Here is a 24,253-nt window from a genome sequence, read left to right as displayed (position 1 = left end):
TGCTATGATTGGCTGAGACTCAGCTTTCTGTTACAAAAGCATACTCCTAAAATTGGTTTTCAGTCAGTTGACCTATAAATTAGGTTGCAGTTTACTATGTGTGGAGAAACCTTTAGGCCAAACCTAAATGATGTATAGAGTCATCTTTAGGCCAAACTGAATTCGGTTTAACCATTGGTTGGGTTTTTTCCTCACTCACATGGTCCTGGGAGATAAGTCAGAAGGTAAATGCAAAATTTTGTCTGGACAGGAATGTGAATTAAGAGGGGAACAAGAAAAACCAAGACAGACTTTATGTTTTCCTTTGGGCCTACAATGATAAAGTTCTGTACTCAACTGCAGTTAGAGCCTTTTCTAATGTCCATGTGTGTAGAAAAAATAAGGACCACTCTATGTCTCAAAGCCCCTTTTGAGATGGTATCAGGCCCTCTGCAGTAGTGATCCCCTCTTCCACCTTTCCAGTTTCCCAGTGAGCAAGAGTGGCGGAAACTCCAGGAAGGTAAATTAAACGAATAAACCCACTCATAAAAGAAAGTTTGCACCATTTTGTCTATCTTTGAAGCTCTATCCCATTCTAAATCCTCTGGGAAGATGTAATTGTAGGAGGGGAGTTGGAGTGACAGTTTGGTCCTACTCCCTTTTCTCTAAGCATCATCCTGGTACAGCTAGAAGGATGAAGCTGATTTTTTGCTAGTGATCCAAAAGTAGTCCCCGTTGGGGGTGGCAAAAGCATTGCTGCAGGAGTGCTGGCCAAGTGTAGCGCTCATCTCCACCAGTGAGGCACTGCCTAAAAGCCAAGAGGCAAATTGACAACAGGTAGAAGTGGTTTCCAGTGAAAAGAACTTGGCAGGTGGAAAAAGTCAAAATCTGGGCCCTGGAACTTCCTGTTTGAAGGTTGTACTCTGGCTTTAACAACTAAAATCTTAACTGAATGCAAATAAAGAACATTAATTTTGTTTTTATTTGTTTGTTTGTTTTTTTGAGACGGAGTTTCGCTCTTGTTGCCCAGGCTGGAGTGCAATGGTGCGATCTTGGCTCACCACAACCTCCGTCTCCTGGGCCCAAGTGATTCTCCTGCCTCAGCCTCCTGAGTAACTGGGATTACAGGCATGCGCCACCACGCCCGGCTAATTTTGTATTTTTAGTAGAGACGGGGTTTCTCCATGTTGGTCAGGCTGGTCTCGAACTCCTGACCTCAGGTTATCTGCCCACCTCGACCTCCCAAATTGCTGGGATTACAGGCGTGAGCCTGGCCAAATTTTGTTCTTTCTTTGTAACATTCTGCAATTTTTAAGGGGAGAGGAATACTGGAGAAACTAATTGCTTCTAAAACATGCAATAGAGCCATGACTTAAACTTCATTGTTTAAATTCTTTTTTTTTTTTTTTTTTTTTTTTTTTGAGATGGAGTCTCGCTCTGTCGCCCAGGCTGGAGTGCAGTGGCGCGATCTCGACTCACTGCAAGCTCCGCCTCCCGGGTTCACGTCATTCTCCTGCCTCAGCCTCCCGAGTAGCTGGGACTACAGGCGCCCGCTGTTTAAATTCTTTAAGACGATTTTTCCCTTACTGATTCCAAGGTTAGGTGTTTTTTTTGTTTTGTTTTGTTTGGTGTTTCATAGTAATTAAATATCTTTCTATTTATCTTTCATAAGACCATGTTTCATCACCTATAAATGGGATTTGCTCTGGTCAGATAAATTTGTATAACTTAACCTTTGACAGGTGGAGAAATGGACATTTTTTTAAAAACAGAAAACCTGTACTGGCTGTACTTACACACACACACACATACACACACACACAACTTTTCTTTCACCTGGAGACCACCAAGATCGTACGGATGGTGAAGAGCTGGTCCGGTTTTTGTTTGGATTGGGTATTTTTTATTTTTAATATTTGTCTTCTGAGTCAGAAGTGGTTATCTCTTAAAAGAAAAATTTGATGGCTTGAAAGCTGGGTGTTTGTGCTTTCCTCTCTGAAATGTTAACATTTAAGTAGCCTTCAGCGTGCTTCAAAGTTAGCACCCCACTAAGATGAATTAGTGACCTGCCCCCCACCCCACCCAACCCCCATGCACTCCTGCTATATTACCTCCCTGAGGAAGGCTGGGAGAACCCTCTGGCCTGAAATGGGTGATTCTATAGGAGACTAGGTCAATCTGGGTGGCATGAATGCTTTGCCAGGACAATGGTGGCTTTTCATGAAGATTTAGTCATCTGAAGAATGCAGCAGCCTGTCCTTGAAAGGAACCTGCTTCTGTTGATATGTTTATGTGGTTTCCGGAGGTGGGGGGTTGGGGGGGCAGGAGCGGGAGTGGGGAGTGATATGTGGATTGCCTGGAAATTTACAAGTCAGTTTGAGCCTGATTTATTGAGACTTTATGAAAAGTTTAAAAAAAAAAGTCACCTATCCAGTTTCCTGACAATCCTAGGTTAAAGATTGATGAAAACAGGCTTTTCTGTTTCAAACACTGACCCTGATGGCTGACTCTACTGCTATCACAACATGTTTCATGGTAGTTTTGAACATCTTTTTCTAAAATCCAAACCTCTCTCTCCCTTTGTCTTGTCTGTCTGCTGATTTAGACAAGCTGCGTCGTATATTTTTGTCATTCTGGATATTTATCGCTTGTGTCATCTATTCCAGCAGTGGTGGCAATGGGGCCAAGTTTGGTGTCTATTAACTTGCTTTATCAGCCACCATGGGAAGTTGGGGACGTGCCTGTGGTCACTGTGGCCTCTGCTTTCTTCTTACCCCCCTCACCAATGACTTGTTCTTTCCCCCTGCCAGGGTGATGGAGATAGGATGGGGTGGGGGAAAGAGATAAGGGGCACAAGAGATCCTAATCAAATTCTTGGGGCCTGGCAGATGGCTAAGGCTTTCCCTCATGGGTGCGCTTATGGGACCCTTGGTGGCTTCCAGTGGGGCTTCTTATTCCCTCACCAACCTGGACCCAAGTGGTGCCATCTCTATTCTAAATCACTTTGTGTCTGCCTTCACTGGTCCCGGGCAGCTGCTGGTCCATGGTGGCTGGCAGTACACTTCCAGGCTCCTTCGCATGAAGCCACCTTGCTTCCTCATGTCTCTCCACAGGCTCCCTCTCTGTCAAGGCCCACAGCTCCTCCAACAGCAGGGATGCATTGGGCTCTAGGAACGGGGTCCAGGAAAGACCCTTAATGAGGTATTCCCCCTACCCCTTTGGAAAACAGAGAGAATTCAGAGCACAGATTTTTTTGTTTGTTTGTTTGTTTTGCAAAGATTTCCTCACAAAATTTTCTTCTCTCCATTCTCTGGTCCCTGTTTTATACTCTAGGTTCTCAGAGCCGTGTGTGTGTGTGTGTGTGCGTGCGTGTGTGTGTGTGGTGGTGGGGGACTCTGTCTCATATCTGCCTTGTTATCCTGATATTTATCATATTGACACCTCAGTCTAAATTGAGGGAGGAAATTTCCCCCCTCCCACATAAACACATTGGCCATAATTTACCATAAAAGAAACTTTAATTGATGACAAAGCTGTAGCAGTGTGAGACGCTAGCAACGATTAAAAGCTGGTGCCCCTAGTGTAGACAAAGCTCATGTTTAGGGCAGCTGAAAAGATACTGGTATTTGATCTTTTAAAAGAACATCAAAGTCATGATGTTGAGAAAAAATTCGCGCTTTGTTGGGTTTCTTTTGATTTATAGTCTAGTGTTGTTTTTTATGTTGAATTTCATGAGTGTTGGGGGGGAGTAACACTGCATAGAACAGCTACTATTCTTATCAGGTCCTGAGCATTTGAGAAGGTTCCAGATTTCAGGGACATAATGGGGGAGGTTCTACTCTGAGAGGGGCTTGGTTCTGGCCAGCCACACCCTTCTGTACACATCAGCCCTCTCGTGGGGTTTGCGTAGCTCGTGGGCTTTGGGCTCTGGACTCTGACTTGACTTGTGTGATCTGCCCTCTACTCTAGTGATCACCCACCAGCCGTCAACCTGGAGAAGCCTAGGTGGGCACTACATACCCAAAAGCCTGCTTCCTTATGGAGGCCTGGGAAGGCCCTTCATGCAGCCAGCAAGCAGCATTTTCTCCCCCAGGCCCTACCCTTACACATCACTCCCTAGTTGTTTGATCACGGCCAAGCCATAAGAGGTCAAGGCTTGGAGGCACAATGTCCTGGGTTCAAGTCCTGATCCGACTGCATACTGGCTGTGTGACCTGGGGCATGCTACCCAACTTCCCTCAGCCTCCATTTTCTCATCTCTAAAATGAGAAAATTATAAAGAGCATCAGCCGTGTGGAGCTGGTGTGAGAATTCAATGAGGCAAGACCTGCGAGCAGTTAGCTAATTAGCTCAGTGCTTGCCACACAGTAAATGCTGACAAATAATGAGGTTTCATTAAGCTTATTATTTTGTGAAAAAGGCAGTTCCCTGGCCCCACCTCAGGAGATTCTGATTCTGGAATCTGGTGAACTAGTTTGGAAGTGTTGTCAAAGCCCTGCTCTGCCAGGTACTAATAGTGAGTACCCAGGAAGGTTACCTCCCTGAGCCTCTGTTTCCTCCTCTGTAGAACAGGTATAATAATGGTGCTGCCTCATGACATGCTCTGCGAATTCCATGAGTTACCATATTCAAAGAGCTTAAAGCAACCCCTGGCACATAGTAAGCACTCAAGAAATGCTAGCTACGACTAAGTCTGCTCATTTGGGGGCACTTACACTCTTAGCATGTCTTATAAACTCTTAACAAAAATTTGAATTCTTTAAAAAATTATCTTCATTAGCTAGTTAATTATTAAGTAACATATAGACCACAATTCTAAATATGAGCAATCCAAAATTTCAGAATTTTAATAATAATGAAATATTAAATAACTAGATGTTAAATGAAAATAACTATAAAACAATTTAAAAATCTAAAACAGAAAGTCCTGCTACGTATATTAATAGTTCTCTGACTCTAATGTTGCTTTTCTTCTCATTTAAACTCTTTCATGGCTTTCAGTTAATAAAGTCTTTTCTTTGTTCCTCTCACTTTCCTTAAATTTGTAGCTCCTGTAAGTTCATCATTAAATATTTTTTAATGTCGTCTTTTAAGATTAGTTTTCACTAGATGTTCTAATTTAAAAATCATCATTTAAAATAAAAATTGGAGCTGATGGAAATTTTTCTTAATATTTTTGGTTGCACTTGCCCACAAAAGAATCATAGAGGTTATCAAAGAGCCTTTCACTTTAAAGGAACACTAAACAGGGCCTAAACAATTCAAATGCCTTGCTTCTCTTGCTCTTTATTTTGCATAATTCATAAACTCCTTATAAACCCCAGAATTAAGTCAAATTCAATTCACAATTGTTTGATGTTTGTACTTAGAATCAATCCATAGCCTGTGTTTAAAATGCCATGATCAGTAACAACAGTGAGTTTATGGATTCAAAACATCTTTGCATACACCTTTGATTATTTCTTAGGATAAATGATTAGAAGTAGAATTGCTGGATCAAAAGCTATGCCCCTTGTGAAGGTTTTATTACATGTCATCAAACCGTATTCCCCCAAATCTGAACCAGTTCACACTCACACTAGCAATATGCAAGAATAGTCATTTCCCAAGCACTCTTATCAATGCTCATTAATATCATTTGCCAGTTAAATAAGTTACAATGGTATCATATTGTTTAAATATACAATTTTATGCACTTTACTAGTGAGGTTGAACATTTTAAATCTATTTATTGACCATTTATATTTCTTACCTTATGACTTATACGCTCATTTTCCTTGACCACTTTTTAGGTTTTTCTCTTTTCTTAATTTATAAAGCTCTTTATATATTAAAGAATCACATCATCTCAAACATTTTGCAAAATATTTCCTAGTTTGTTCTTTATTTTTTATATCCCTTTTAATATGTTCAACAGCATTTGATACACTGTTTTTTGAATGTGTAGAAATTTAAAAACATTTTTGGAATTTAAAATTTTCCTTTGTGATTTTTCCTTTTCTTTTATGATAGGCCTTACTAACCTCAGGTTTTGATCAATATTGTTTTAAAAATATCTCTTTTAGGGGCCAGGTGCAGTGGCTCGTGCCTGTAACCCCAGCACTTTGGGAGGCCGAGGCGGGCGGATCACTTGATGTCAGAAGTTTGAGACGAGCCTGGCCAACATGGTGAAACCACATCTCTACTAAAAAAATACAAAAACTAGCCAAGTGTGGTGGCATGTGCCTGTAATCCCAGCTACTTGGGAGGCTGAGGCAGGAGAGTCACTTGAGCCTGGGAGGCGGAGGTTGCAGTGAGCCGAGATAGTGCCACTACATTCCAGCCTGGGTGACAGAGCGAGACTCCATCTCAAAAAAAACAAAAAAAACAAAAAAAACAAAAACCAAAAAACAAAACTCTTATAGATTAGGCATTTATTTACTTTGCTTTTCCAAATAGTTGAACATTTATCCCAGTATCATGTATAAATCACACCAAGAATAGTTCTTAGTATGTAATAGGAACTCAAAACGTGTTTAAAATGAATGAATAAATAATTCAGCTAACTTTCTTATGTAGGAATTTATTTGTTTCATCTGGCATTTCCTTATATTTGAGGAATCAAGAACAAGCTGAAATATTCATGTATATTGCAAAAGATCACGAACCTTGAAATAGAAACTATGGATAAATAGATATCATAGAGTCATTTCTTTATGTGGCAAGAGCCACCAGTTATCCAATGCACCATCACATATAACAAGTGCTAAGAAGAGTGAGACTATTTTGACAAATATGGACGACTCTGTTGGCTGCCCACTGCATAGCCACTCCCACTTTTTCCTTAGGAATAGAAACTCTGATTTTTATTCAGGCATGGGATAGCAACATGCTCAGTGAAGGAAGTCCCAGAACAAAAATTATAAATCATCTTCAGTCTTTTTTGGTCAGTAATTGGCTTAGAGTTGAGCATGTAACTCAGTTCTGGCTAATGAGACCTGAGAGAAAGTCCACTGGAGGCCCCTGGGAAATATCTACTCTCCTAGAAAAAGAAAGATGTGCAAAGGGAATTTCCCCTCCCGACCTTCCTCAACACACACACGCACACATGCACGCATGCACACACGCACGCACACACGCATGCACACATGCACACGCACACATGCACATGCACACACATGTTCTTCCTCCCTTTGGATAGTGACAGATGAGAATGTGATAGTTGGGGCTGTGAGCAACCATCATGCCAACACGAGGGAGGGGTCTGTGTCCTAACAGTGTCGAGTTTCTAGAATAGTCTGCTCTCTAGACTCCTTGCTATGTGGGATGATTAAACCCTATTTTAAAAAACATTTTTAGTGTCTTTTTTATTTTTAATTATGGCATCTAACACTGCTCTCTTGGGTGAGTCACTCAACCTTTCTGGGCTTTGTTTCTTTGAAATAGTGAGCTGGCTGGTTGTCATGGTCTTATCCAGGTTTAAAGCTCTGTGATTCCAACGGATGCCTAGTTGCCCTCTATAGGGTCTTTCTCATTTTTTCTAAGAAAAAATCCTTTTAAATCCTGAAATACAGAGAATGATAACATCCACGGTATACATTTCACATACATTATCTCTTGTAATCTTTATAACAACTCTGAGAACTAGGTAGACCCATTTTTCAGATAAGAAAATTGAGGCCCAAAGAGGTTAATGATACATCCAAGGTCCCTCAGGTAAGTTGGCTGAGTTGAGATTTAAACAAACTCAGCATCTCCAGCTCCAGTGCCATTCCTTCTTTTCCTGTGCCTCACAGCCGCAGGCACCATTGTCTCTGGTTGGTTTATATAGCAGCAGAGAAACCTCCAACGTGATTAATTTCCCCCTGCCATCCACGTGATCACCAATCACTCTGAGAACAACTCTATGGACAGCCGGAGAGTCCAAAAGGAATTTTTACCACCCACCATTGGATTCTTTTTTTCATAAATGAATTTACAGGGTCAGACTCTGATGTTTATATGAAAGGAGATAAAGCACACCTGTCCTTCTGGGAATCTACTTTAAGGAAAGGAGAATATATGACTTATTTTGGATAAGATATTTATAACCTACTAATCTATAAACTAAATGATGAATTACTGAAAGCTGGAGGTCTGCAGCCCCTGGCAGAATGTAGTTTGCACCCTGATCCTGCATTCTCAGGGCTGTGGAAGAGGAGAGAGATGCTTATGACACAGGGGGATGGGCTGTGTGCTCATCATGACATGTTTCTGATGAGTAACTGCTGCAGAGACTGGAGGACATGGACCTGCTGGCTCCATCTCCGAAGCATATAGCCTGTACAGCTAGAAGGAAGATTGGCATTATCTAGGCCCCCCCAGTTCATTTTGCACATCAGGAAATCGCTCTTATACTCTTATCCTGAGCATCTAGAACAGAATCGGGCCCATAACAGGCACCCAGTAAGTATTTTCTACATCCTGTTGTTGAGTAATAAAGTTGGGCTCTAAAGAGGTGAAGTGACTTCAGAGCAAAATAACTAATAAATGACAGAGCCCAGACTTTTGGTCTCCTCTGTCTCATCTGAAAGATTTAACTCCAGTAAAACTGGAAATATGGACTTTGTTGGGAGGTCAAAAATATACACATGGGAAAATCATTTTTTTTTTTCATTATGTCTCAAAATGTCTGGGATCCAATATAAATACGTCGTTTATTTAAAGAGAGGCCAACTATGTCTTCCTGATGGGTAGTGATGTGGGTAGGATGACTGGAATAGCTCTGGGAGTATTTAGTTGTGGACATAGGTCTGTCCCTTAGGGCCACTTGGAGGGCCCAAGGGAGTGCCTGGTCAACTTGTGCAATCCCTTTGCTGTGGCTGGCATGACCACAGCCACCCTTAGAAAAACACCCTTAGAGCCGCAAGGGTAGATTTCTTACCAGCACCTCAATCTGTAGACACATGCTGATGGCTTAAATACAATCCAGTGAGCCACCTTGAAGGGTAAGAAAGGTGCGTACTGGAAACAGATTCTGAAGAGGTCATGTCAAAGGAGAAGAGAAAGGTTCAGCTGCTTTGACTTGGTAATGGAGAGAAGGAAAAGAGAAAGGACTCTCCTTGAAGGTAGAGACTGAATAATATTCGTTGTATGGGGCACATAGCAGGCAAATATTTGCTGAATAAATGAAAATTGCAGTTTTATATGAGTATGCATATATCACGTGCATGCATGCATGCATGCATGCACGCACATGTGTGTGTATCATCAATTGAGGGAGCAAACCCTACCTTCCTGGTCTCTGCTAGTTCATCATTCTGCCCATCTTTCTGGTTCTGACAGTAACTCAGGGTCTGCCAAACATGGAGCCTGACATAATCAGTCCAATTGGTCCCACCCTATGTCTCTGACTGGCAGAGAAGGTGAGATCCACGTATGTCACAAGATGTTTTCTGAGGGCTACTGGTGAAGAAGTTTCCTATCTCTTCTATGGATGCCACTTGAAGATATTCTCTTTCTGGTGGACAAAGCCATTGCCTTGCACAAATCCAGGTGGTGCCATTTGCTTTATGTTTAATTCAATTCAATGAATTGCATACCCTAGAGTTATGCAATATGGTGGCCCTACCAGTGGACATGGGTGAGGAAGCATGCATTTTTCAGAAGCTTCTGGCAGCTATCCTCTGGCCATAAGGGAGCCAGCCTAGGGTTCAACACAACATGTGGATAATAGGAAATACAGGATAGAGCTGGGCATTTGGTGACGTTGTTGAACCACGGGAACCAACCTTGCTGAACCTTTCTACTTCATTGCTTAAATCTGTTTGAATCAGGTTTTATATTACTTGCAACCAAAAAGTTATGAACAGACACACACAGAGCAATGGATATCTTAGACTCGTAGCACTAGTCTCATCAGTGTAGACACCCAGGTCAGACCACTTGGATCTCAGAGAGGCTATTTTGTTCTGAGTGTCCAATTTCACACCCTATTTATAGTCACCAGATAATTACTGAGTGTCTGTTTCAGCTTGGAATAGACATAAGAGTGTTCATAGACATTCAATAATTCTCTTCAACAAACTTTTGCAAAACTTCCTTTACTTCAGGCATTTTGTTAAGCACAAGGTCATAAAGTATAAATGGGAAAACTTAAATGTATTTAAAATGTGGACAAGACAAGAACCCGTCCTTTAGGAACTCACAGTTTCCTGGACCATCTGGGGTTGTTGGGGAGGTAGGAGAAAGAGGAGGCCACAAATGCCTCCTGTAATACAAAGCACAATTGTCAAATGTAAAAAGTAAGGGCAAATACGTCACCTCGGAGGGAGAAACTAGTTCCAAGTTGGGGCATCAGTAAAGTGGTCAAGAATAAGTGTGCCTCTGATTTGGACTTGAAGAATTCACAGAATTTCCATAGCTAGAAATGAGGATAAGGGCATCCCAGGTAACAAAATGTAAGCAAAGGCCAGGAGGCAGGAAATTACAGCTGAATAATCTAGCCGGGCAAATGCTGGTGTGTGGGAGTAGGGTAGTAAAGGATTAGGCTGGAAGGCAGGAAGGAGTCAGAGTGTGGCAGGCCCGGATGACCTTTTTAAGGAGTTGGACTCTATTTAATAACCGAATATTATTGATACGAATAATAATAGCAAATAGACATGGTGCTTAGTTTGTACCAGGAATTGGTCTGAGGAGTTTCTTAACTAATTCAGTGTTTCTAACAACTTAATGGAGTAAGCACCATAATTTTTCTTCTTATGCTACAGATGAGGAAATCGAAGCACAGAGAGGCAAGGTTACTTGTCCAAGATCATTCTGCTAGAAAGTGCTGGAGGTGGGAATCAAACCCAGGCTGGCTGATTCTAAGGTCTGAGTACTCCAAGGTGCCCAAAATAGGAGTGGTGTGAATACTGATGACATGGGTTGACTGGGGAGAACAAATGGCAGACAGGCTGTCCCAGTAGCTCAGGTGAGAAACAAGGGTCGGTGAGGTCAGCCACAGAGACTGAAGGAGAGGAGATGGAGTTGAGAGAGAAATACAAAGGCAGGAGACTCCATACAAAGGTGAGAAATGAGGGCATTGACCTTGGCAGTTTGCCCTGCAGTGTTTGAAAAATGGAGTTTCCAAAATTGTTTTTGTTTGTTTGTTTGTTTTTTGAGACGGAGTCTGGCTCTGTCGCCTAGGCTGGAGTGCAGTGGCGCGATCTCGGCTCACTGCAAGCTCTGCCTCCCGGGTTCATGCCATTCTCCTGGCTCAGCCTCCCGAGTAGCTGGGACTACGAGTAACTGGGACTGCAGGCGCCTGCCACCACGCCCGGTTAATTTTCTGCACCTTTAGTAGAGACGGGGTTTCACCGCGTTAGCCAGGATGGTCTCGATCTCCCGACCTCGTGATCCGCCTGCCTCGGCCTCCCAAAGTGCTGGGACCAAATGGGTTTTGATGTGTTTGATGTGTTTCTCCAAGGTCACACCCAGACTCTTCCCACGTTTCTCTCTGAAGCCTGACTTTTGAAAGCTAATACATTGATGAGTCCTCTTTCGTGGAATTTGATGGTAAGGATAAAGGAAATGAATTAGAAATGTCTAACTTGGATGTGGTGTGATTATAGTGACATTAATGACATGACATGGCATAGGAAGAGGCCAGGAAGAGAGGACCAGTGGGACAGTCTAGGGTATGTGGAGCTGAGAGATCTAGAGAACACACTTGTAGATGGCCAGCGGGCTTCTGGAAACACAGCCTGGAGTTGGGGAGCTAGACATGATTTTAGTTTTGGAGGAAGAGAAACTAGTTAAAGTCACATGAGGGCTGGTTCACATGTCTGAAATGACTGAATCTTTTGCACAGACAGGGAAGTCATTTTCATCAGTTTAAATCATCGAGTTAAAGCCTACCGAACTCAGTAGGCTGTAATCACAGAGATTCAATCTACAGGAACCCTAGACCAGTGGTTTGGACTCTAGCTGTATGTTAAAATCCCCAGGGGAGCTTTAAAAATGCTGATTCCAGGCTTCCCCTCTCCCTACCCATGAATTAAATTAGAATCACCTGGGCATGGGTACAATTTTAAAGCTCCTCGTGTCCCAACAGGCAATCTGACAGGCAAGCAGCACCTGGAAAATGTATCACTAGGTCATAACCTTTGTGTTAGAGAAAGAGAAAAGGAAATGGAAGAGGCATGCCAAAACCCCATCTAGAGATGCTGTGGTCTTGCCCAGGGCAAAAGAAAGAGCCAGATGTTTGGCTAAGCAGGGCAAGGCAGATTACTGGAGCTGTGTGATGTCTGAGATGGACAACAGCAAGGCTTAATGCTCAGACCCTAAACGTTGAATGGAGCCTAGTTCAACCCTTTCTTCTAAAGCCAGGAGTGGCCCCAGGACAGAGGTGGGACTGAGCCACTGGCAAGTGAGGCAGCTGTGAGAGGAGATGAGATCAAGGTGCCAGGAAACTGCTGGAACATTAGTGCTTTTTAATGAGCACATGCTGAACTTAGCTCTTCTTTGACTCTAGGAAAGTAAAGTAAACATTACGGCAAAAACAATGAATAGACAGATAAGCAGATAAAAGCGACTTTAATGTGAAGCCAGGTGGAGGCCACTACCCCAAACTATCTGATTGAACTGCATTTCATTCACTAACAGTGAACACAAGTAAAACCAGAGTCTACCTTATTCTAATTACTTAAAATAACATATGTTTTTGCCTATAAAAGTAATGTGATGAAAATTTTGAAATTGAAAAAAGGATTTAAAGAAAATAAAAATACAGACCATCCTGGCTAGCACGGTGAAACCCTGCCTCTACTAAAAATACAAAAAATTAGCCAATCGTGGCAGGCACCTGTAGTCCCAGCTACTCGGGAGGCTGAGGCAGGAGAATGGCATGAACCCGGGAGGTGGATCTTAGAGTGAGCCGAGATCACGCCACTGCACTCCAGCCTGGGCGACAGAGCGAGACTCTGTCTCAAAAAAAAAAAAAAAGAGAGAGAAGAAAAATACTCAAAATCTTACTACTGCACATAACTGTTTTATGTCTCTCCATTCATTTTTAAGTGCACACATATATAATGTGTAGTTGACATTAGACTATATTTATAATTTCATAGAGTTTTATTTTTCATTTGACATTATAGCATAAGCATTTCTCTATGTCATTAAAATGTCTTTGGAAACACAATTTTAAATGGCTTCATAATTTTTAATTTGTTTGACTGAAACATAAGATACTCAATGATTTCCCAATCCTTGAGAACTTAGAGTTTTTGCCTTTTTATATTAGAAGTGATCCTGGTATTCTTTGTGTCCAAATTTCAGATTAATTCCATAGGCCAGATTCCTAAGGTGGAAACACTGAGTCAAGGAATATGAACATTTCAAAGGTGCGCAACTCTGGCTGGTTATGCAAAAATGGAGATGACTGGAAGGAGCTAGGAGTAGCTCTTTGAGTAGGAGACAAGGTAGATAATCGCACATCAGGAAGGGGTGGCCCAAGAAGTTCTCCAGGCATTTAGTTTCCCTGTCTCCCCACTGCTGAGAGTTTGCTTGGCTGAAGTCAGATCTTGGCTCAATCAACACTTAACAGTCTCTCATACACACAAGGCCATTGGGAGGCATTGTGAGCACAGCATCTACCTCTAATTGGGTCTACTATATAAAAGTTCCTTAAGATGGAATTCCTGGGTTAAAAAAGGATGGATCTTTTAACTCTTCTTAATAGAAATGTCATATTTCTTGCCAAAAATGTACCAATTTAGACTCCCACAAAGTCTGTGTATCACAATCCTATAGCTGGCATGTTTATATATACATATTATATATATACATGCACACACACAGACAGACACATATATAGTCATGCATTGCTTAATGATGGGGATATGTGCTGAGAAATGCATCATTAGGTGGTTTCATTATGCCAAAATCACAGAATCTACTTACACAAATCTAGAGAGTATAACCTACAGTATAACTGGCTATACGGTATGCCCTATTGCTCCTAGGTTACAAATCTGTACAGCAAGTTACTGTATTGAATACTGTAGGCAGTTGTAACACAATGGTAAGTATTTGGGTATCTAAACATATAAAAGGTAAAGTAAAAATACAGTATACTCTTATGGGACCACTGTCGTATATGCAGTCTGTTTTTGACCAAAATGTTAAGTGGTGCATTGCTGTATGTGTGAATATATGTATATGTATATTTAATTCCTTCAAAATTTGATAGGTGAAAATCTTTATCATATTTTTCATTTTAATTTACTTTCTTTTTTAAATTACAAGGATGTCTGAACATAATAGTGAACAAATATTTGTATTTGCCCTTCTGTAAATGGAATCTTGGTTTCTATCACTCATGTATAGATAAGGTTCCTGGCTATGAGAATTATTCAAAAGTATCCTCTCTACTCTCTCACATTAAAACTCCTCACTAGGTTCTGCAATAGCCTTGTAGTACAGTGAAAGCATTTGTTTCCTCAAATAATGCAAATGGTTTCAGTTTATACTTCATGTGTCTCATCTGTGTGCCAAATATTTGGATCTTATTCCAAAAGAATGTTTTAAAAAATGCAAAAGCTTCATATAAAAGCCTTAAAATTTCCCATTATTAAACAGGATTTAAAGCCTTTTGATTTGTAAAGTATTAGAACAATCCCTTTGCCTTGTGTGGGAGTTGGGGACACTGTCTTTCACTAGCTGCTGGTTGATTGGGACTTGGAGAAGAAAAATACTTTCCTCATGTCGGCAGAGAAATAAACCTATCCAAGACTAGCTATCAGAGTGCATGGCCTGAGCTTTTAACGGGCATGTCAAGAAAGATATCAGAATTATGGGGTTTTTCATTATCATTAAATAACTCTTGATGTGCCAAGTCAGGAGGTCCTTGGTTTTATGTCTCTAATGAAAAATCATTTGAGGCTAAGCTTTCTTGGCTCCTTAGAACTTGAGAGATCATCATCTTAATCAGGAGAAAAAAATCTGTTAAAAAAAAAGAACATCACCATGAATCATGAGTGATTATTTCATTGTGACTGTGTAAGCAGAAGAAGGCATTAAGGATCCAGTGAAAACAAGACTAAGATATCCTCCTTTTAGACGCTCATTCCACTTTCTCCTCCACCCTTACCATTCTGTGAGTTGACATGACCAGATGTTTCTCATTCATAGTGCTTATCACAAATGTCCTTTTTGCACAGATTTGATAAGTCCAGAAAAGGACTCGTTTGTTGAGTCTGAGGCCTGGAAACATTTTCAGTGATTTAGTCAGTTCTTAGAATCATGATGAGCTTGTAAAATAGAGGCATCATAGAGATAGGTGCTGTTTGAATTCATGTCTGTCCCATCCCAAGGTTGGATCTTCCAGCTTTATAGGCTGGAGGAGGAAACGGGGTCAGAGGGAGAAAAGAGAGCTGCATGTGGGATTTACCTTCACTAGCCTGGCCCACCTGGGTTGCCCTGGAAGGTCTAGAGTGGGGTGAAGGCAACATAGTAGACATTTGCAATTAATTCAAATACTTATTTTTCTCACATCACAAAAAGCTTAAAAAGAAAAGACTCCAAGTTAAGTTTAATGGCTCAAGGATGTTGTCAAGGATGCATATTCCTTCTGTCTTTGTTCTCTGCCGTCCTCTGTTTGTCAGCTACTTTTCCCTCACGGCCATAAGATGGCTGCACGGCTCCAAAATCATGTTCTTCACTTGACAGCTTCCCAAAAAGGAAGGCAGAGAAGTGGGCAAAATACTTTCCTTCTATGAGTGGCTACTTTTTAACAAGAAAAAACCCCAAATCTTTCCCAGAAATCCCCAGTCGACTTTTATATCTCACAGGGTCACCTGACTTACAACTGGGTGACTTGACTGCCACTGGCCTCACAGGCGGCCTGTCATAATCACATTCATCCCCCAGGGCCAACCATATTGCTATCTGGACAAAACTGGGACTCAGCTAGCAAAGACAGTGAGGAGGGTGGTCCTCGTGTAGTTATAATAACACCTTCCACTAGTAAATCACTTTGCAAAGTAAACTCAGTATGTGGCATGACATCATGTTGCACAATTAAAAATGAGACAGAAAACATGTATCTGGTGGGTGGTGCTGAGATTAGGAAATGAGAAGATCTTCTGCATCAACTCGAAGCAAATACACAGATTTTTGCTAACTACCTGTTATGTGTCTGGCATAGTGCTAGGCTAGTGTCACACTGAAAAGCCCTAGGAGTGTGTGATGTGACCCTTATTGCAAGGAAACCGCAGTCTGTAGGCAGGGGTTAGACAATCCCCATATCAATGAAAGAACAAAAGGAATCAGAGCATTAGTAAGGCCCAAAATGTGAGGCGGAAAAAATAATGACTAGAGGAGATCAGGCTGGGGAGACATTATTGCAAATTGGAGACTGGAATGGGCTCTGAAGAAGAGGTGGGTTTCTGGTCGAGTGGGATTTAGATGAGCAGACAGGAGTAGAGAGGACATTCCAGGTAGGAGAACATTCCAGATCTGGGGGCAGGCCATGTGCAGAGGCTGAAACAAGATCAAACTTTGTTTGGGGGTGGGAGAGCCTGTCAGTGAGGAAAACTGAGTGTGGTACAGATTTGGATAGCTGCTGCTAGAGTTTGTGGAATGTTAATGGTCAAAAGTATATCTCTGAGAGCAAAATGGTGTCTAAGGGAGTTTTACCATATGAATTTTCCTGGAAGAACATTTTTGCTGTTTTTGGTTGCACGGTCTTGCCTGTAATGCCTACAGATAGGCATCCTTCAGGTCATTAGTGGAAAACAGTACTAATGGGGGATGGGGCTGGACTGCCTCCTTTGGGAGACAAATGACCATTTGTCCATTGAATATGTAACTTGCACAAAATCAGACATTCCCTGCAGCTCTGCCTTTGCACAGTGTTGCATTCAGAGAAACAGCAATCTTGCTGCAGCCTTCCTTGGAGAGTTACATCGATCTTTATAATAGATTTTCTTAATGCATGCCTGATAACCTTTTAGACATCTTGCCCTTATCCCAAAGCTCCCCCTCGCAGTAGCTGCTGAATGAAACCTCTCCCTGTCTACCCTCAAAACAATATGTTTCTATCCTGCTGACCCCCAGCCCCTTGCTCTTACACATCATAACTCCCAGAAGCCTGTACCCTCTGTGTGCAAAGATCCTCAAGAAGAAACTGGACTCAAAAAATCTACCCAGGAAAGAAGAGTTGGGGAGCCAAGATAATGGGGCTGGCTGCAGTGGGTGAGGGTGGGATGGTCACCATGAAACTTATATAGAAATCATACTGATCCCTGTTCACGTCTGGCCCAGCAATCTACAGGCTTAAAAATTACATATATATCTGTATATATAGATATATATGTAAAATATACATAAATATCTATATAGAGAGATATATATGTAAAATATACATGAATATCTATATATAGAGATATATATGTAAAATATACATAAATATCTATATAGAGAGATATATATGTAAAATACACATAAATATCTCTGTATAGATATATATGTAAAATATACATAAATATCTCTGTATAGATATACATGTAAAATATACATAAATATCTCTGTATAGATATATATGTAAAATATACATAAATATCTCTGTATAGATATATATGTAAAATATACATAAATATCTCTGTATAGATATATATGTAAAATACACATAAATATCTCTGTATAGATATATATGTAAAATATACATAAATATATCTCTGTATAGATATATATGTAAAATATACATAAATATCTCTGTATAGATATATATGTAAAATATACATAAATATCTCTGTATAGATATATATGTAAAATATACATAAATATCTCTATAGATATATATGTAAAATATACATAAATATCTCTATAGATATATATGTAAAATATACATAAATATCTCTATAGATATATATGTAAAATATACATAAATATCTCTGTATAGATATATATGTAAAATATACATAAATATCTCTGTATAGATATATATAAAATATACATAAATATCTCTATAGATATATATGTAAAATATACATAAATATCTCTGTATAGATATATATGTAAAATATACATAAATATCTCTGTATAGATATATATGTAAAATATACTAAATATCTCTGTATAGATATATATGTAAAATATACGTAAATATCTCTATATAGATATATATGTAAAATATACGTAAATATCTCTATATAGATATATATGTAAAATATACGTAAATATCTCTATATAGATATATAAGTAAAATATACGTAAATATCTCTATATAGATATATATGTAAAATATACATAAATATCTCTATATAGATATATATGTAAAATATACATAAATACCTATATATAGATATATATGTAAAATATACATAAATACCTATATATAGATATATATGTAAAATATACATAATATAAAATTTTCCATTTTGACCATTTTATGTGTCCAATTCAATGGCATGAATTACATTCACACTGCTGTGCAACCATCACCACTATTTCCAAAACATCACCCCAAACAGAAACTCCGTACCCATTAAGCAACAACTCTCAACTTCTCTCTTTCTCCAGCCCTTGGTAACTTCTAATCTACTTTCTGTCTCTCTGAATTTGCTTATTCTAGATATTTTGTGTAAGTAGAAATGTACATTATTTGTTTTTTTATGGATGGCTTCTTTCACTTAGCCTAATGATATCAAGGTTCCTCCATGTTGCAGCATGTATCAGGGTTTTGTTTCTTTTTAGGACTGAATAATATTCCATTGCATATATATACCACACTTTGTTTATCCATTCATCTGTTGATGGACAATTAGTTGGCTTCTACCTTTTGGTTATTGTAAATAATGCTCCATGAACATTGGCATATATCTGTCTGAACTCTTCTTTTCAATTATTTTAGGTCTATACTTAGGAGTGGAATTACTAGTAATTCTACATTTAACTTTTTGAGGAACTACCAGACTGTTTTCCACGTGACTGCACAATTTTACCTTCCTACTAGCAATGTACAAAGGTTTCCATTTCTCCACATCCTCACCAACACTTGTTATTTTCTGTTTTTGTCTTTTTCTGTTATAGCCATCCTAGTGGGTGTGAAGTGGCATCTCACTGTGGTTTTGACTTGCACTTTCCTAATGACTAATGATATTACATCTTTTTCATGTGCTTGTTGCCATTTGCATATCTTCTTTAGAAAATGTTTAAGTCCTTTGTCCATTTTTTAATTGGGCTGTTTATCTTTTTGTTATCGAATTGCAGTTTTAATGTATTCTGGATATTAATCCCTTATCAGAGATATGATTTGCAAGTGTTTTTTTCTTTTCTACGGGTTTTTTCACTCTCGATAGTGTCCTTTGATATACAAAAGTTTCAAGTTTTAATGAAGTTCAGTTGACCTATTTTTGTGATTGTTGTCTATGCTTTAGGTGTTATATTTAAGAAGCCAACACCGAATCCAAAGTAATGAAGATATTTCCCTATGTTTCCTCTAAGAGTTTAACAGTTTCAGCTCTTAAATTCAGATCTTTGATCTATTTTGAGTTAACTTTTGCCTATGGTATGATGTAAGGTTTCAACTTCATTCTATTGCACAGAGATCATTTTCCCAGCACCATTTGATAAAAAGACTATCCTTTTGCCTTAAATAGTATTGACACCCTAGTTGAAAATTAATTGACCATAGATGTGAGGGTTTATTTCTGGGCTGCCAGTTCTATTCCATTGGTCTGTATGTCTATTCTTACACTGGTGCCATACTGTTTTGATTACTGTAGCTGTGTAGTTTTAAAATTGAGAATCTACAGATTTTTAGATGCAAAGAAGACCTTCTCCATTTTGAAAAGTCATACCTTCTCTACTCCTTAGAAATTGTTCCTGCATCAAGTATAGACAGCTTGTGGATTTCTCTCCCTTTTCCAACATTCTACATTCCAACATTTCCAATATGATTCTAGTTTAGGTCATAGTTTAGCAGAGAAAGCCCTTCATTTTTAAGTTGGCAGGGGCAGAACCAATGAAAGCCTGAAATAAATACTCTGAACTATTTCCATAGGAGCTAGGTTTTTTGTTTGTTTGTTTGTTTGTTTGTTTTCCCAGGCAGTGTCAAGGAATGGGGGATTCATACCAATCCTAAACAAGGGAGCAAATATTCATTGCAAGACATGAGTATCTATCATGTTCTAATCAGAAACATAAAAACCACATCTAATATTATCACAGAGAGAACTGAATTTAGGAAAAAATTACAAAGGGAAGGAGAAATGAAGAAGCATAAAGAAACAGAAAATATTAACCCAAAGATGAGAAAGAGTTGGAAATCCACTGCCACCCCCTAAGCCATATGGGGAAAAGAAAGAAGCAATGTTCCCAAGTATATTAGCCCCTTCTCACACTGCTATGAAGAAATACCCAAGACTGAGTAATTTATAAAGGAAAGATGTTTAATTGACTCAGTCCTGCATGGCTGGGGAGGCCTCAGCAAACTTACAATCATGGCAGAAGGCAAAGGAAAAGCAGGCACCTCTTCACAGGGCAGCAGGACAGAGTGAGTGCAAGCAGGGGAAATGCCAGACACTTATAAAACCATCAGATCTTGTGAGACTCACTCATGATCACAAAAACAGCATGGAGGAAACTGCCCCTATGATCCAATTACCTCCACTTGGTCCTGCCCTTGACACATGGGGATTATGGGGACTACAATTTAAGATGAGATTGTGGGTGGGGCACAGCCAAATCATATAATTCCACTCCTGGCCCATCCCAAATCTCATGTCCTCACATTTCAAAGCACAATCATGCCTTTCTAACAGTCCCCCAAAGTCTTAACTCATTCCAGCATTAATCCAAATGTCCAAGTCCAAAGTTTCATCTGAGACAAGGCAAGTCCCTTCCACCTAGAAGACTGTAAAATCAAAAGCAAGTTGAGAGGCCGAGGTGGTTGGATCACCTGAGGTCAGAAGTTTGAGACCAGCCTGGCCAACGTGATGAAACCCCATCTCTACTAAAAATACAAAAAAATTTGCTGGGCCTGGTGGCACACACCTGTAATCCCAGCTACTCAGGAGGCTGAGGCAGGAGAATCACTTGAACCAGGGAGGTGGAGGTTGTAGTGAGCTGAGATCGTGCCATTGCACTCCAGCCTGGGTGACAAGAATGAAACTCCGTCTCAAAAAAAAAAAAAAAAAGTTAGACACTTCCTAGATACAATGGGAGTACAGGCATTGGGTAAATATACTCATAAATATACTCATTCTGAATAAGAAAAAATTGGCCAAAACAAAGGGGCTACAGGCCCCATGCAAATCCAAAATCCAATAGGGCAGTTATTAAACCTTAAAGTTCCAAAACGATCTCCTTCGATTCCATGTCTCACATTCAAGTCATCCTGATCCAAGAAATGGGCTCCCACAGCCTTCACAGCTCTGCCCCTTGGCTTTGCAGGGTACAGCCCCCCTCCTGGCTGGTTTCACAGGCTGGTGTTGAGTGTCTGTGGCTTTTCCAGGTGCATGGTGCAAGCTGTCAGTGGATTTACCATTCTGGGGTCTGGAGAATGGTGACCCTCTTTTCACAGCTCCACTAGGCAGTATTCCCATGGGGAATCTGTATGGGGCTGCAACTCCACATTTTCCTTCTGCATTGCCCTAGCAGAGGTTCTCCTTGAGGGCTCCACTCCTTCAGCAAACTTATGCCTGGTTATCCAGGTGTTTCCATACATTCTCTGAAATCTAGGCAGAGGTTCCCAAACCTCAATTCTTGACTTCTGTGCACTTCTGTGCACCCACAGGCTCAACCACATGGAAGCCACCAAGACTTGGGGCTTGCACCCTCTAAAACAATGGCTTGAGCTATACCTTGGCCCCTTTTAGCCACTGCTGGAGCTGAAGCAGCTGGAATGCAGGGCATCATGTTCTGAGGCTGCATACAGCAGGGCCCAGCCTAATTTTCCCTGCCAGGCCTCTGGGCCTGTGATGAGAGAGGCTACTGTGAAGGTCTGTGATGTGCCCTGGAGATGTTTTCCCCATTGTCCCAGTGATTAACATTCAGCTCCTCTTTACTTAAGTAAATTTCTGCAGCTGGCTTGAATTTCTCTAAAGAAAAATGGCTTTTTCTTTTCTATTGCATCATAAGGCTGCAAGTTTTTCAAACTTTTATACTCTGCTTCCTCTTGGATGCTTTGCTGCTTAGAAATTTCTTCCACCAGATACCCTAAATCATCTCTCTCAAGTTCAAAGTTCCATAGATCTCTAGGGCAGGGGCAAAATGCTGTCAATCTCTTTGCTAAAGCATAGCAAGAGTCACCTTTGCTCCAGGCCCCAAGAAGTTCCTTATCTCCATCTGAAACCACCTCAGCCTGGACTTCATTGTCCAATCACTATCAGCATTTTGGTCCAAACCATTCTGCAAGTCTCTAGGAAGTTCCAAACTTTTCCACATCTTCCTGTCTTCTGAGCTTTCCAAACTGTTCCAACCTCTGCCTGTTACCCAGTTCTTAAGTCACTTCCACATTTTTGAGTATGTTTACAGCAGTGGCCCCACTACTTCGGTACCAATTTACTGTATTAGTCTGTTCTCACACTGCTATGAAAAAATACCCCAGACCGGGTGATTTATAAAGGAAAGAGGTTTAATTGACTCACAGTTCTGCATTGCTTGGAAGGCCTTAGGAAACTTACACTCATGGCAGAAGGCGAAGGAGAAGCAGGCCCCTTCTTTACAGTGTAGAAGGATGGAGTGAGTGCAAGCAGAGGAAATGCCAGATGCTTATAAAATGATCAGATCTTGTGAGACACACTCATTATCATGAGAACAGCATGGGGGAAACCACCCTCATGATCCAGTTACCTCCACCTGGTCCCACTCTTGACACATGGGGATTATGGGGATTACAATTCAAGATGAGATTTTGAGTGGGGAGACAGCCAAACCATCTCACCAAGTCCTAAGGATGAGGATCATTCAATGAAAGCTGGGGACCATAAGGCAGGAGCTAAAGCCCCAGGGAAGATACAGCCTCTGCAAGTATGCCACCCAGATAGAGCAGGAAGGGAAGAAATGCCCTGGCTTCTCCCCTACCTTACCTCTGGGTGAACCCATTCAAAGTCACTTGCCTGGAAGCCCCAGGAGATGCAGTCTCCTCATTTGTGAGGGGAAGCAGAACAGAGAAGGATACAGAATGGATCTAAGGCAATATAGGCCCAGGAATTACATTCAGTGAAAACAGGACCCACTAACACTGGCATGTGGGAATCTGATTTGGGGTGGGCTGTTAAAAATAATAAATTCAGTAATGACAACAGAAGTGCAATTACTGAGTATGAGATAAGTGAGAGGCAAATATGCAGGCTCTTTACAGGTTACCTAGCTGAAATTCATGACAAGGCTCAGTGAGGTCAATACAATTGAATAGTTTTAAAGACAGGGAGAATGAGGCTTAGCAAAGTGGCTTGTCCAAGCTTGTAACTGACGAAGTCAGAACTGGCTTCGAGGCACATCTGTCTCTCTCTCAAGTCTGTGCTCCTAACCATGAGGTCTGCTGCTTTTTAGCAAAGAAAAGCAAGAGTACAAGTTCTGTGAGACGACAGAAAGGAAAGCTGACCCTGATGTGCAGTTTTTTCACCTGGCTGACTGTGGCCCTGGAGTGCCACAGAAATGTGAGTCCCTTCCAGCCAAAGTGCCATGGAGAAGATGGGAGGAAAGGGGTAAGGAAAGGGAAGAGGGGAAAAGGGAAATATGAAGAACATTCTGCCCTCTGGGTCAGCTTCCCACTCCTTGTAGAAGTAATTTTGCCTGCTCTCCAAAATGAATGAGTACCCATGTTGAGAACTCCTGCCATTCCTTTAAGACAAGGGCCAAGTGGCTCAGATGGCAGGAGCAAGCAAGAACTGCCCTGGGAGACCCCCAGGTAGCCGGCAAGCCTGCTACTAGGCTGCAGGGGTGGAAGATTTGGGGGGTTCTGAGGTGCCCCATATGTGGTTCAACCTGTATATTTGGCTTCTCCATGCCTCCGTCCCTTTGTAATCAGTTTCCCTATGTAAAATTCTCCCTGTGATAGGCGACTTGGGGAGTTTTTAAGGAATGAGATCAGCTGATCCACCAAAGTATACCCAGGGTAAAGGGAAATGCTCTCATCTCGTGAGCAATTCAGGGACAGGTCCAGTGGGATCTGCTCCCATAACCCTTCCCCCAACTTCACCTTTCCAACTGCATTTAATACTCTCTTCCTGGTTCACTTTCCTCAGCTATATTGACCTCTTTGCTGTTCCTTGTGTTGCCGAATGCCAGGGGTTCAGCTTAGGTCTGGTTGCCAATCTCTCATATGATG

This window comes from Pan troglodytes, chromosome 4, assembly GCF_028858775.2.
Source record: "Pan troglodytes isolate AG18354 chromosome 4, NHGRI_mPanTro3-v2.0_pri, whole genome shotgun sequence".
NCBI classification, from domain to species: domain Eukaryota; kingdom Metazoa; phylum Chordata; class Mammalia; order Primates; family Hominidae; genus Pan; species Pan troglodytes.
The sequence above is the reverse complement of the archived record's forward strand: the minus strand, read 5'-3'. Positions refer to the sequence as shown.